This window comes from Topomyia yanbarensis, chromosome 1, assembly GCF_030247195.1.
Source record: "Topomyia yanbarensis strain Yona2022 chromosome 1, ASM3024719v1, whole genome shotgun sequence".
NCBI classification, from domain to species: domain Eukaryota; kingdom Metazoa; phylum Arthropoda; class Insecta; order Diptera; family Culicidae; genus Topomyia; species Topomyia yanbarensis.
Genome location: NC_080670.1, coordinates 102,680,442 through 102,694,897, shown reverse-complemented (window position 1 = coordinate 102,694,897; position 14,456 = coordinate 102,680,442). Strand labels below are relative to the sequence as shown.

Sequence of the window (14,456 nt, the reverse complement as noted above, 5' to 3'; positions counted from 1 at the left end):
AAGTCTTCAATACGACACAGTGCCAAAAGTCGTACTTAATCAGTTAATTTAAGAACCGTTAAGTACCATAAAGTACACCAAGTATTGGCAATATTTTTTTTTGATTATATGGGTTTTAACCTTAGGGTCATTCGCTTTTTGTCGGGTTAGAGATGTCTAGAAATCTCTAACCCTATGAGTGAGTTTGGGACTCGAACCCAGGTGAACTGTGTACAAGGCAATCAATTTACCAACTACTCTATGCCCGTCCCCTGGCAATTTATGGTAATTTAATTACAGAAAAAATAAGCATAGCGCATTTGTACTTAAAATATGCAACATATTTTAAGAATTGCCCATAATACTTTCACGACGAAATTCATTACATCATGTATCCTATGAGGCACAACCGAAATATTTTAAATACTTTCATTATTTTAGTTACATTAAAATTTTGTAGGTATTTTGAAAACGACCCACTCAAACCTAGAGGACTCTAGTTAGAGTGTGGCCAAGAGGCCATGACGTATCCAAACGAACATGAAATTTGGCGTATTTCTTTTGTGTATACGTCAAATTCCACGTTCGTTTGGATACGTCATGGCCTCTTGGCCACACTCTAACTAGAGTGCTCTACTCAAACCTGGTGGTGCTGATCTCTCGCCCCATTTAATGAGCGTTTCATTATTTATTGATAACAAAAAACATCATCCTACTCAGACAAAACCATACGTATTTCCTCGGCATATCAGAATAGCTTAGCAAACGAATCAAAACAAAAATCTAGTTTGTGAAATAACTTATCAGTAAAGCATTAACGGGGGTGGGGATTAACTTTGTCATATACCCACTGCTTTATCGCCGATGTGATGTCATATCGGAACAAAAACATTTGATGACATGTAAAGAGCACACAATCCTACGAAATAAAGGACGATCAGGAAATGTGGTGTTACATTTCATTCCCAAAAAGTTTACCTAGAATTTTTAATTTTTTTTTGTAGAAAATATGAAATTTGTGGTAGGAATCTGGTGTTTGCTTATAAATGTAACTTAGGTATTCAGATTTATTTTGTTTTTATAGTGGAATTAAACCGAAATACTATTTTTGTAAATGTTATTTGCATCATTCCACTAAATCGCTAGAGAGTAGTCAAAAAGGTGAAATATTTTACTATTCCTAACACATGTTTAACCAAAATGTTACTGACACCTATAGAGCCGGATTGTTAAACTAGCAAGAAATTTTTAAGACTTCCTGGAATATACCACATTGAAATGAAGCTCCAAGAAGAGAAAGAATAGAAATTATTATTATTCCACAGAAGTGGACAAAACAGCAACGTAGTCTGGATAAACTTCTGGAAAAATCACCGGCCGAGTAGCTACGCGACTCCTCCCAAGTATATCACCTGGAATTGTATACTTAACCTTTCGGCAGTCGGTCTAATGCATTGAGTGCACGCTGCTTTGAAAAACTAGCGAAATCGTCTTAGGGCACCAGCGGCTGCTCGTTCACTGGGCCACAACCGCAACTTCCGGAGGGTTCTTTAATAATGCACATTTTAATTTAGTATAATTCAGTGTTTAATTCACTTTTAAAATTCAATAGAACAATCAACATGCATTTCTTCTCCAGGACATTCTCAACGGTTTGGTTGAGCGTTACCGTTTCATCTGCCGAATTCGCGGATTGTGTCAATTCCAGCAACAGAGTTTAGGTTTCAAAAAGTTCGATTCGCACTTCTACTATTTACGGACACAGAATAATTCGCGCATCGTTCTACATATGACAAGCAACGGCTACCTTCAAATGTCAGCGACGGCTGTTGACGTGTCATGGAGCTGCTGTTCGTATCCGTTGGTGTTTAAGAACGATGGAAAGAAATAGAGAGGTAATCTAAAATTATTAAACGCCCAAATGCTTGCAGATTATTTACGTAGAGTTCTACTCGGACATCTCCCTGGCAATGGTCGGTGCATCCGCACACACGATAAGAGTCTGCTTATTTTATCCTGTTTTATGTGCGAAATTAAGTCTTGTTGTTGTGTTTCTCTTGACTACACCAGCAGTAGCACCACAACCAACGTACGAAGGGAACAGGATCATAGCTCAACTATCAAGTATATTAGAATCTAGGCGGCCGTTTGCCTGCAGGATGGAGATGGTTACAATACTACAGTATTGATAGCATTTTCACCTACCTAAAGTTCCTTGATTAGCCAATCAATTTAGGTCAGAAACGGCATCAAATATATATATCGGCAAAATTGTAAAGGGGATTTACCTCCTTGGCGCTCATTGGCCAAACGCGCAGCGAAAGATTCTGTAAAAATGAAAACGACACAGAATTTTATTGTCATTATCATCCAGCAGCAGGACTAATAATACATACCTCTACAATGTCAAGTGTCGTGGCCGCAATGATCCCCTTACTGACTCTGGCAGATAAGCGGTCGCTGTAATGCGGAGAAAATCCATTTCCTTCTAGCAACTGACAAAATTTGTTTAAAAAAATCCTTAAAATTAACATTCTACACTAAACAGTCCGAGAAAGTGTAAACAGTAAAGCATCTGCTGATCAATGACAGCTTGTTTAACTACACGCACACATTCAAGCGCACACTCGATTTGCCAATGGTATGTTCCATTGGCACCGTGCCAGTGCAAAACACTGGCGCGGTGACAGTGCCATCAATCGAAAACCCTATTAGGCTCCACCGACAAATTTTTCGGTGCCAAATCTCTGCCCCGAAATTGCACTGGAATTGCACTTTTTTATTGCAGTTCCAATCAATGGAACATGGTGTCGGTGTTTTGAAAACACTTCTGCAAGAAAAGTGCAATTTCAGTGCAGAAAACAACACCAGTTCCTTCAATCGAAAACTCTATATTAGAGTTTTCGATTGAAGAAACTGGTGTAGTTTTCTGCACTGAAATTGCACTTTTCTTGCAGAAGTGTTGTCAAAACACCGACACCATGTTTCATTGATTGGAACTGCAATAAAAAAGTGCAATTCCAGTGCAATTTCGGGGCAGAGATTTGGCACCGAAAAAATTGTCGGTGGAGCCAGTGCATTAACCAATACTAATAAGTTTTGCGTAGAACACAAACGTTAAAACCTAAATCCAAAATGGAAGCTTGAACGTCGAACGAAAATTGTAAGTTATGAAATTCAATGATAATTTCGTGATATAATCTTAATATTGAATATTCTTTTCTCAGTTACAAAATTGTTACGTTGCATTATAATTAATGCAACCCCTTTTGCGCTCGGACAGTAAATGGCTGCTGATTTTGGCGTCAAAGGAATAGCAGATAGTATTGTTAGCGACATTTGCCTCTTCCGACAGTTCCAAAAATGTGTGAATTGAATCTGGAACTGCGATATTGTGGATGCTCTTTTTAAGGTAAATGATCTATAAATGAAAATTTATCTAGAAATCAGTGTTTTTATATACAAATCTCCCTGCACTCAGATTGCTCGAATTAACATGGTACCGGCTTGGAGGGAGTGTCGAATCATTTTCTCAAATTGAATAATCAACCGCCTTATACCATGAACCACAATTAACCCAAACCGAAGGGTAAATAAAGCTACTGAGATCTGCACAACATTTATCCGCACAACGCACAGTTCCGTTGTGTTAGTCGGTTGAACTTGATGTTGCTTTCCCGATGAAGCAAGTCGGAAGAAACGTCTATTACATACGTGCGCAATAGTTTGTCCAAGCAAGCAGGCCCGTAGCCAGGATTTTGTTTCGGGAGGGGCTTAAAAATTATTGCATAAATGTATTAATTCTGATGACTTGAAATAATCACTGGAAACTGAACGTAATTATGAAAAGTTCTTAGTGAAAACAATTCCAAAACTAAGACAATAGACACTAAAAAACCCTAATAATATGTTGCCTGTTACAAGAAAGGCTTTAGTGCATCGACGAATTCAATTTGATTATTTTTAATTTACAAGTTAGAAATTTCTCTAGTTACAAAAATGAATATTCAAGAGTTCAAAGTATTTAGGGCTGCTTGAAAATGCTACGCTGCATGCTACGCTGCTTGAAAATGCTACACATTCGCTACACCTTTACAATTTGTAGAAGACGCCAAATTGGAATGAGTAAAAAATATCCAAAACCCCGTCTCACGAAACTTTACACGCATTTGCTAATCAGGAGAACGAAACCAATGTCGAAATTTGCTTCTAATCGTCTAATAAGGCAGGCGATTTGTAGATGCAGAAAATAGGTTCAACTCCTATTTTCATGATCAGGCGTCTTTCTACTATTACTAGTTCTGTGACTTTATCCGAAGTTTGCGTTAACTCGACTTTATGAAATTTTAAATGATATTGATCATGTCGTAATCAAAACAATCCTGAGAAAAACACATGTTTTTTCAGTTGACTCTCATGGGGAATGGGTCAAAGACTATCTTCGACAATATTATCAGGCAACTTAGAATAACTATCTTTTTATCTATTTAAGTAGATTCTTTTTAGGTACTTTTTATATCATTGCACTTACGAATTAAAAATATCGTAGACTGATTTTCCTAGATCCCTGAAACTATAGTAAAAGTCAAAATGTAAAATGAGTACAAAAAACTACTGATTTCATTACAAAGCAAGAATACCTTAGCTCTATTGACTTTTAACAATCTTGCAAAGCCGGTGTAACTTGAGAAGATTACCTAGATTAAGTAAAAATTATTTATTTGAGCATTTGAAGGTTTTATTTCGGAATTCGTGGGTTTTTGGACAATGTCAAATATATATTTCAATGATTCAATCTACTAATGCAAACTACCCAGAATTTAATCTACTGAGCGAAACTGCTCAGAATTTATTCACTAATCGAAAGAAAATTACTTAGCAATGATTAGTCAATGCTTCTAATTTACGTAAAATTTGGTAAATATAACATTGATGACACCATCAAAATAACTAGAAACTATAAACATAGATAATAATTTCAGCATCACTTGCTTCCGACACATGGAAGAGAACACATCGCCCTTGCATCTAATTTGCCGAAGAGGCTTTCTTTTAGAGTTGTCTGTTTTTAAATTACAGCAAATTATCCGTTTCCTGTGAAACTTTTGCAAAACTTTTTGTCAATTCATTAAACAAATATGAGAACACTAATCTGATCAGTAATAGGTTGGTTTATGAATAAAAATAATTAGCTCTTGATTTTTTTCAATCATCATCAAGATTGGAAGAGATGATGTATGATTTCTTGAAGAAAGTTGTAATGTTTGTCTGATTACATGTTTGTTTTACCACTATTTGGGAAAAATGTTTCAAGTTGTTGCACCTAACGCAACGAAGACGAAATGAGAAGATCAGAGCGCAATTCGGAAAGAACTCGTGTTGAGTGTATAGTAAAGATAGAAGAGTGATCTTGAGTCGATTTCGATTGGTTGATTTTTTCCTCTCTTTTCTCTCTTATTTAAGATTATCTCTCTCATTTTATTCCATGACGAGCAAAAACGGAACGAAAGACTGTCACATACTGAAGACATGAAATCGAAACTCTTATCCCAACTTATTGGCTTATAGATTCAATCAGTCACAACATTTTAGTCCCTCTTCGTGATTGCCTATTGTTTTTGCCCGGTCCACTTTTAAAAGAATTTTCTTTTACACGTTTGTTGCAGATATCACGGATTTACGGATCAACAGTGTATTAGTGCGGAACGAATTCCTCGTAACAATGAAATGAAGCGTCAATAAAAATGGTATTGCGTTAAAATGACGCGAAACAAAAATTTTCTTCTCGGCTCAATCGTTCTCAGACAAATTGAAATACTTTTTGTGTAGCACAGTACAGAGAACAGAGTGTACAGTGTGCACTAACCTAATACAGAAATTCAAAATTGTGTGCTATTCAAAAACTTATCATTTAAAAATAACAAAGACCCACGACCCGTCTTTTATATATTTCCTTATGTAAACAATAAAAATAATATAACGAGTTTAAATGGTTGTCCTACAGATCTCGCGTAAGCGCTTAGCCATTGCATGTGGAAACCTGTTTACGAGGCGAGGAAATATTTTTTTCCTCACCAAATATCTCTTGGGGGGGGGGGGGGGGTTGTTCATTTCTATCTCGCTATTGTACATTTCCATGTCTTCATCGTAGTTGCTGCCTTTATGTTCGCGAATATCTTCCTTGCTTCTCGCCCTCAATAATTGCCTTTCCAATTAGATTCCATTTCTCCCAAATGTGACATTAATCTGCGAGTAAGCGGTATCTGATCTTGTAGCGGAACATTCATTTTCTCATCGTCCATATACAGGAGGATTTTAATTATAGTATTGTCACACATAACCTTGTGCTTTAAGTTATGCAAAATGAATGGTTTCGTCTGGGCTAATTTGTTGAGCGCTAAATGCCTGCCATGGTAGAACTCGATAAAGGCGGCTTCCGAAAGTCTAGTCTCCATTTACACCTTCAGGAAACATTCGACATTATGAATGCTCTGTCCTATGCGAATCATCAATAATTTTATAATCACCGTATTTGGCTGGAGCACCAATTCTTGCTTCTGTTACTCACTAATCTCGAAAGATTACTACAGCTACAATTAAAGTAATAGTTTCTTGTATTCTTCAGACAAGGCACACAATATAAAAGTTACTGTTTTTGTCGTTCGCTTCGCACTGGCTCGAGCAAAAGCATAAAGCACACTGAATTTCATGACCATTGCCTTCGGTGGTTAGAAATAGCCTCCTTCAACTTTTTCTCAATAATTTGTTCAAACCAAATGAGCAACAAATTTTGTCAAAAGTCGCCGGTTTTTTAAATTTATTTTTGAAAAATTTCGGGAGGGGCTTTAGCCCCCTAGCCCCCCCTCTGGCTACGTGCCTGGCCCCAACAAGAAGTTGACATCATATCCATCCCGAAAGATGTAGACTCCAGAAAATTAATTATCATGCATTTTAAGCTGTCCACAGCCGAGGCAACATGGGCCACGCCGCATTATATAATTACTGGATCCAGGATATTTTATTCCAACTATTCACATGCGACAACGTCAACAATATGTTGTGCCTACCCTGTGGACTGTTCAGGATCGTTGCTTAAGAGTTAAACAGTTGCGCGATTCACTGCGGCCGCCCATTTTTCGCTGTGCCAACAAGGTGTTGGTAGTCCTGTTTTAATAGCATAGCGTAGAACCCCTACCTAGTCATTCTGTTGTGAAATGGATAATTGTAGCATGCAGAAACTATATTGAGGAGTATACTCCATTTAGTGTAATAGTACAATTGGTCGGTGTTAAGTCAGACCGGAATAAGTAACAATGTATCGATTTCATAAAAACGTGTTTAAAGTTTGAATCGCAGCATACTTTACGTTATAATTGGAAACAAATTTTTTCATTATTCTTGCTTGTTACGTATTTCAAATATGGCGAAGGTGGAATATAGCTGATGTCTTTATCCAGTCATATTATCTTCTTTTTTATGTTTTGCGACTTAGTCCGGTCTAACTTAACGCCGACCAATTCAGGCAGTAGTAACGAATAAAACTGTTAGTTTATTTTTTTGGCTCATGTTATATTTTTACAGAGATTTTTTTTTATAGTTAATCGTGAATAGACTTAGAAGAAAGCATACAATAACAATTTGATGCAAAATACATACTTTTGCCCGAAATCCGTGACCAAAAGGCCCTCCAAGTAACATTCACCCTTATTCTTGTTTACGGCGAATGCGAGATTCGTTCAAAAGAGGTTTGTATTCCCTTTAACGACCGCAAAATCAAATTGGCATACTATTCGTTCGAATCGCTTTCAATCGATTCTCGCATTCATCTTAAACAAGAATAAGGGTGATTATCAAGTTTAAAGCACACTAGAAGAAGTCTTCCAAGTCCTTTTTACAAATTACACTGTACTGATAGCAGAATAGAATATGCTAGCGAATTCGGCATGCTGAGGTGATCGACTTTAGACAAAAGCACGTCCTTCGAATTTGAACTTGTGTGACTACCCCTGGTTACAATTTCGTGATTGATCAAGACCGGCTGAAATTGCAGTTAATCAACCTTCATTTGACAAGAACGTAGATCGCGTAAGATGAAGAAATGTTACTCCGTCACTATTTGTTTGACATGGTATATATTATACTCCTAAAATATCACGATCAAAGTGGCTGCTAGAAGCGTTAAGGGGCCGATAATTGTGCTGACTATATGCGTTAACATCCCAACTTGCTTGGTGTCCTCTAGTTGTTGTGCAATTCATGTTGGAAATGAAATGTACAGTCACAGAGAACAGACATCCATGATCGAGCAAAAATATTTAAAAAAATGTGTGTAAACATTTGAATTAATATACGATAAACACTAGCGCCGCCATGCCAACCTATCCGAACTATCCGTCAAATCCATTCCGAGACTGGTTCGAAATCCTGAATGGATTCAGTATTTGAGCAGGAATTCATGCTGGAAGTCCGCACCGGTTCCGGACTAGTTTGACTGGGTAGAGGAATAACCGCTGTCAATTCTGTCGAACTCAGCCACAAAAAAAACATGACGACAGTAGCGCACCTGGTTTGGATATCCCAACTACCTTCGAAACCGTTAGAGATTTTACACAAGTTGAATACTGAACATGGACGTCTGTTCTCTGTGGTACAGTTCTCTAATCAACAAGAATTAGAATTACACAAATCAATCTCCAGCATAAACGTACAGCAACTATGAATTTATCTCGACTCATGCAGGAAGGTAAAGCTTCCATAGCATTGGTCCAAGAACCGTGTTTCAGTGGCGGATCCAGGGAAAGGGTCTTGGGGGACCGGACCCCTTCCGAAATTGTTTTTAACTTATTGAGAAATTTAAAATTAGCTTCAATTTTATATTAGTTTTAAACTTAAAATCACTTTAAACAAAATTTGACCACCAAAACTGATTGTCATCAAATGAGTTTTTTTATTCAAATCGTAAGGCACGTTTGCGTTAGCTTAAAGGTGCCATTTTTTCATTGCTTTACATTTTGAATTCCTTTAAACTAGGGGGTTACACATTTCAATATTATTTTGTTTTTATATAATGAAACTAAAAAAACTACAGCTAGCTTATACATATACAAGAGGGGATAATATAATATTCGTAAGATTAGGCAGATGGGTCATTTCGTATGTTCTTTATATAGTAATGCACCTTATGATTTTTAGAAGGGAGATTGTTGGAGCAATTAATTATTAAGTAAGCGGAACATTTTACAAGCTTATTAACTAGAAATAACAAGAGGGAGTGGTTCAATTTTATTAAGATTAGGGGGATTAATTAGGGCTATTTTTAAGTAGTGGTACTGTTGGGTATTTCTTAACAAGATTAAATATTGATCAACTATAACTATAAGATAGGGGGACACATAAGTTTTGGGAAGATATTCAAGGGGAAGAAGGGGGGGGGGTGAAGTTCTACATCTGTGTATTCAAGACATGGGAGAGAGGATGGACAAGGAGGGGGAGATATAAACTTTCAGTTTCTGGCATCGGGAATCAACGACAAGGATTACAGATTCGGACGGATGCATCATGTATTGGGACGTCGGGCGGTCTTCCTCGAGCCGGCAGGGGTCCTCCAGACGATTACGTAGTACGGCTCAGATACGGATCGGCAACACACCGCATTGCGCGTGTGATGTTGTACTGTAGGTCTCGGGTTGTTGGGTCATTCGACAGATCTATTGTCTCGTGTTGGAGTCGCATAAAACCATCGTTGGGGTACGGTAGGCGAAAGAGGGCACTTCTGAGAATGATAAGAAAAAAAATGATAGGGGCAGTTAAATCTAGATATCGATGGTTTTGAAGAAGGTGTATATGAGGGACATATAGGGGAGATCGCGCCAGTACATCTCGAACCGGGTGATCTTCCTCGGGCCCGAAGGGAATCGAATAGTTGAGATCTGGCAGAACAGTACTCGGCACATGCCCAGACAATATGTTCGATCTCGTGATAACCGTTGCCAAAAGCGCAGATACCGCCATCCGCGTGCCCAATACGTCGGAGATGAGCGTTCAGCGTGTAGTGATTGGACATGAGCCAAGACATCACGCGAATGAAATCCCGACCCACATCCATCCCCTTGAACCAAGGCTTCGTCGATACCTTAGGGATTATTGAATGTAGCCACCTTCCCAGTTCACCATTGCTCCATGAAGCTTGCCAACTTTCGAGAGTTCTCTGATGAGTAATACTGAAAAATTCTCTGAAGCAAATTGGTCTTTAAAATATGTCACCATTCAAAGCACCCGCCTTAGCTAAAGAGTCCGCTTCTTCATTACTTGAAATGAAGCAATGCGAGGGAACCCAAATTAAGGTAATCATGTACGATCTTACAGACAAAGCACGTCCAGACTTTCCTTAGAAAATATGAAATGTGCTTTCTAGGTTTCATTGAAGGGAGAGCTTCGATTGAGCTGAGGCTATCCGAGACAATAAAGTAATGATCAGTGGGCAAAGTATCAATGATCCCAAGGGTATACTGAATAGCAGCAAGTTCTGCGACGTAAACTGAGGCAGGATCATTGAGTTTGAATGAGGCGGCGTGGTTTTGATTGAATATATCGAAGCCAGTGGAGCCGTCGAGGCTTGACCCGTCGGTGTAAAACATCGGATTCGCTCTAGTTTGATGAAATGTATGTTCGCAGCGGAGCGGAAACGGAAACTCCCGTACTTCATCACCGACAATATCGTTGTTTGGTACAACCTGATCAGGTCTCCTGGGTGGGCACCCCACCATGTTCCGGTTATTGTACGGATAAAGTTGATCCTTTGTTGGCACTTCTGTTTCAGATACCTAATGTGACATCCCCAGGTTTCTTTAGAGTCGAACCAGACCCCGAGATATTCGAAAATGGAAACCTGAGAAATAGTTTGACCCATTAAGTGAAGCTGTAGTTGCGCTGGTTCACGCTTCCTTGAAAATACGACTAGCTCAGTTTTCTCAGTGGAGAGTTCGATACCAAGCTGGAGGGCCCAAGCAGTCAAATTGTCCAAGGTATCTTGCAATGGTCCTTGCAGATTGACGGCTTTGGGTGCTGTAATAGAGACCACACCGTCATCTGCAAGCTGACTTAGCGTGCAGGAATTGACAAGACATTCATCAATGTTATTCACGTAAAAGTTGTAGAGAAGGGGGCTTGGACATGAGCCCTGGGGAAGACCCATGTAGCTAATTCGTAATGTCGGCAAATCACCATGCGAAAAATGCAAGTGTTTTTCAGACAGCAAGCACAGAGAACAGACGTCCATCTTCAGCATTCAACTTGTGTAAAATCTCTAACGGTTTCGAAGGTAGTTGGGATATCCAAACCAGGTGCGCTACTGTCGTCATGTTTTTTGTGGCTGAGTTCGACAGAATTGACAGCGGTTATTCCTCTACCCAGTCAAACTAGTCCGGAACCGGTGCGGACTTCCAGCATGAATTCCAGCTCAAATGCATCAACCGGTAGAGTCGGAATCGGTTGTTTTCTTTGAGCAAGATTCCATACTGAATCCATTCAGGATTTCGAACCGGTCTCGGAATGGATTTGACGGATAGTTCGGATAGGTTGGTATGGCGGCGCTAGTGTTTATCGTATATTAATTCAAATGTTTACACACATTTTTTAAATATTTTTGTTCGATCATGGATGTCTGTTCTCTGTGCAGCAAGTTTAGCAAAAAGTTGTAGAGTCGGTGAAAGACCATGCTGGTGCACGTGCAGCTTCTCAGAAAGAATTTTGATAGAAACTGAATCAAAAGCCCCCTTTATATCTAGGAAAACTGATGCCATCTGCTCTTTGCTAGCATAAACCATTTGCATTTCTGTTGAGAGCACCGCAAGACAATCGTTCGTCCCTCTGCCTTTGCGGAAACCAAATTGTGAATCTGACAGTAAGCCATTTGCTTCGACCCAATTGTCGAGGCGAAACAAGATCATTTTTCTCGAACAACTTTCGGATACAGGACAGCATCGCAATCGGTCTATTCGAGTTGGGGTCGGAGGCTGGTGTTCCTGGTTTTTTTTAATGGCGATGACCTTCACTTGCCTCCAGTCACAGAGAACAGACGTCCATCTTCAGCATTCAACTTGTGTAAAATCTCTAACGGTTTCGAAGGTAGTTGGGATATCCAAACCAGGTGCGCTACTGTCGTCATGTTTTTTGTGGCTGAGTTCGACAGAATTGACAGCGGTTATTCCTCTGCTGTCGGTAGCTAGCTGGCAGTCTGTCGTCCCGGAAGGTCTTATACGCAGCGGCCTTCTCCGCGTACCCGTCTGAGCACTCTTTGTCCCACCATGGACGCCCACGTGAATTCGCGTCTGGTACGCGTTTAGTCTGAGCTTGAATCGCGGTATCGAGAATCAAGCCAGTCAGGAACCCGCACTCTTCCTCCGGAGGAAGCTCTTGAGTGCACTCGATTTTGTCGGATATCGCGGACGCGTAGCTCTTCCAATCAATATTTCGTGTGAGGTCATACGAAACATTGATTGTATTCGGTAGCCCTGAACCGCTGGCAAAATTAATTACGATTGGCAGATGGTTGGTGCCTTGGGGATCAGAGACTACCTTCCATATGCAATCTAACCGCAGCGATGTCGACCAGAGGGACAAGGTCGCTCGGACGCGCTGGAGGGGTAGGAATCCGTGCCATTTCACCCGTATTCAAAATGGTCATACTGAAGTTGTCGCAAAGCTCATGGAGTAGGGTAGATCGATTATCGTCATGAAGGCAACCCCATGCCGTACCGTGGGACTTGAAGTCACCTAAAACTAGCCTCGGTGCGGGGAGGAGTTCCGCAATATCGCAAAGCCGTCGGTGGTTAACTGAGGCTCTAGGGGGGATGTAGGTGGAAGCAATGCAAAGGTCTTTGCCTTTAATTCTGGTTTGGCAAGCGACAACTTTAATGCCTGTTGTCGAGGGGAGGTCGATTCGATTGAAATAATAGCACTTTTTGATCCCCAAAAGTACTCCTCCGTAAGAGTCTTCTCGATTCAAGCTAATAATGTTAAAATCGTGAAAGTGTAGGTCTATTTCTGAAGTAAGCCATGTCTCGCATAGTGCAAATGCATCGCATTTCAAGTTATTTACTAAGATTTTAAAGGAATCGATTTTCGGGATAATGTACCTGCCATTCCACTTTATAACAGTGATTGAATCCTTAACCTCGTTCGATGAATTACCCGTCGAAGGATACAATCGTTCAAAAGGAAGCCCCATTTCGCAGTGAACTGCATCAAGAATGTTTTTATTGCGAGAAAGCTTATCAAGATGCTTTTAAGGGGGTCAGAAATATATATATATATATATATATATATATATATATATATATATATATATATATATATATATATATATATATATATATATATATATATATATATATATATATATATATATATATATATATATATATATATATATATATATATATATATATATATATATATATATATATATATATATATATATATATATATGTATATATATATATATATATATATATATATATATATATATATATATATATATATATATATATATATATATATATATATATATATATATATATATATATATATATATAAATATTGTTCAGCATATCTACCGCATAACGAGTCATCTCCTTCTGATGATTTCAAAGATGTTGTATCATATTGTAGCAGAAATGGGCTTCCGCTCATTATCGGCAGTGATGCTAATACTCAATACTCATCACATCATTTGGGGCAGCTCAGACATCAATCTGAGAGGCTCTGAGCTGATGGAGTACATAAGTAGTACAAATCTCCATATTCTGAGTGTGGGATCAACATTTGCGAAGACTGGGAGGGAGGAGGTGTTAGATATAACGCTTTGCTCTGATAGAATATCGCATGAGCTGGGAAATTGGCATGTTCCAAAGGAAACTGAACCGTCTCTATCCGATCATAAATATATATTTTTCGATCGTTTTTATGTAACCTTCAATGGGACCTCTTTTTGGAAAACTTGGCGAGTAAATTTCATGGATATTTTCTATTAGACGACTTAGATGACGTCGTGGATACGACACTCATTCATAGTAGCATCTAACGAAGAAGCTTGTCCACTTCGTACTGATCGACTAAGGAAACCTCTTGGTGGAGGGCTGAGCTTGAAAGAATAAAGAAGAATATGAGAGGAGCTTGGAACCGGCGTCAGCGTGATGACTCCAGGACTTTCAGGTCAGCGCGTAGTGCATATAAGAAATATCTTAGATCTGCAGAGCGGGCTGGCTGGCAAAACCTATGCACTAACGTCTCTAGTCTGAACGAGGCTAGCAGGTTAAATAAAATTCTCTCCAAATCGAAAGATTTTCAGATGAATTACTAATAACCATAAACATGTCACATATCACCATCTCTGTTTATGTGACACACGAAAAAGATGTTCTTAATTGTCTCATCAACGCACACTTTCCAGGCTGAAATCCAAAAACTTCACTAGC

At 39.0% G+C, this 14,456-nt stretch overlaps 1 long non-coding RNA gene and 1 pseudogene across 1 annotated transcript; one reads left to right on the top strand and one right to left on the bottom strand.

The window, feature by feature from the left end:
* Positions 1 to 1,570: 1,570 nt before the first annotated feature.
* Positions 1,571 to 2,790, bottom strand: LOC131676830 (uncharacterized). Its single transcript, XR_009303253.1, has 3 exons — positions 2,376 to 2,790; positions 2,185 to 2,306; positions 1,571 to 2,131 (listed from the first exon to the last, which is right to left on the bottom strand). It is a non-coding gene; the product is annotated as an uncharacterized LOC131676830 (long non-coding RNA).
* A 117-nt stretch (positions 2,791 to 2,907) lies between these two features.
* Positions 2,908 to 14,456, top strand: part of LOC131676340 (uncharacterized) — a 111,640-nt pseudogene continuing 100,091 nt past the window's right edge.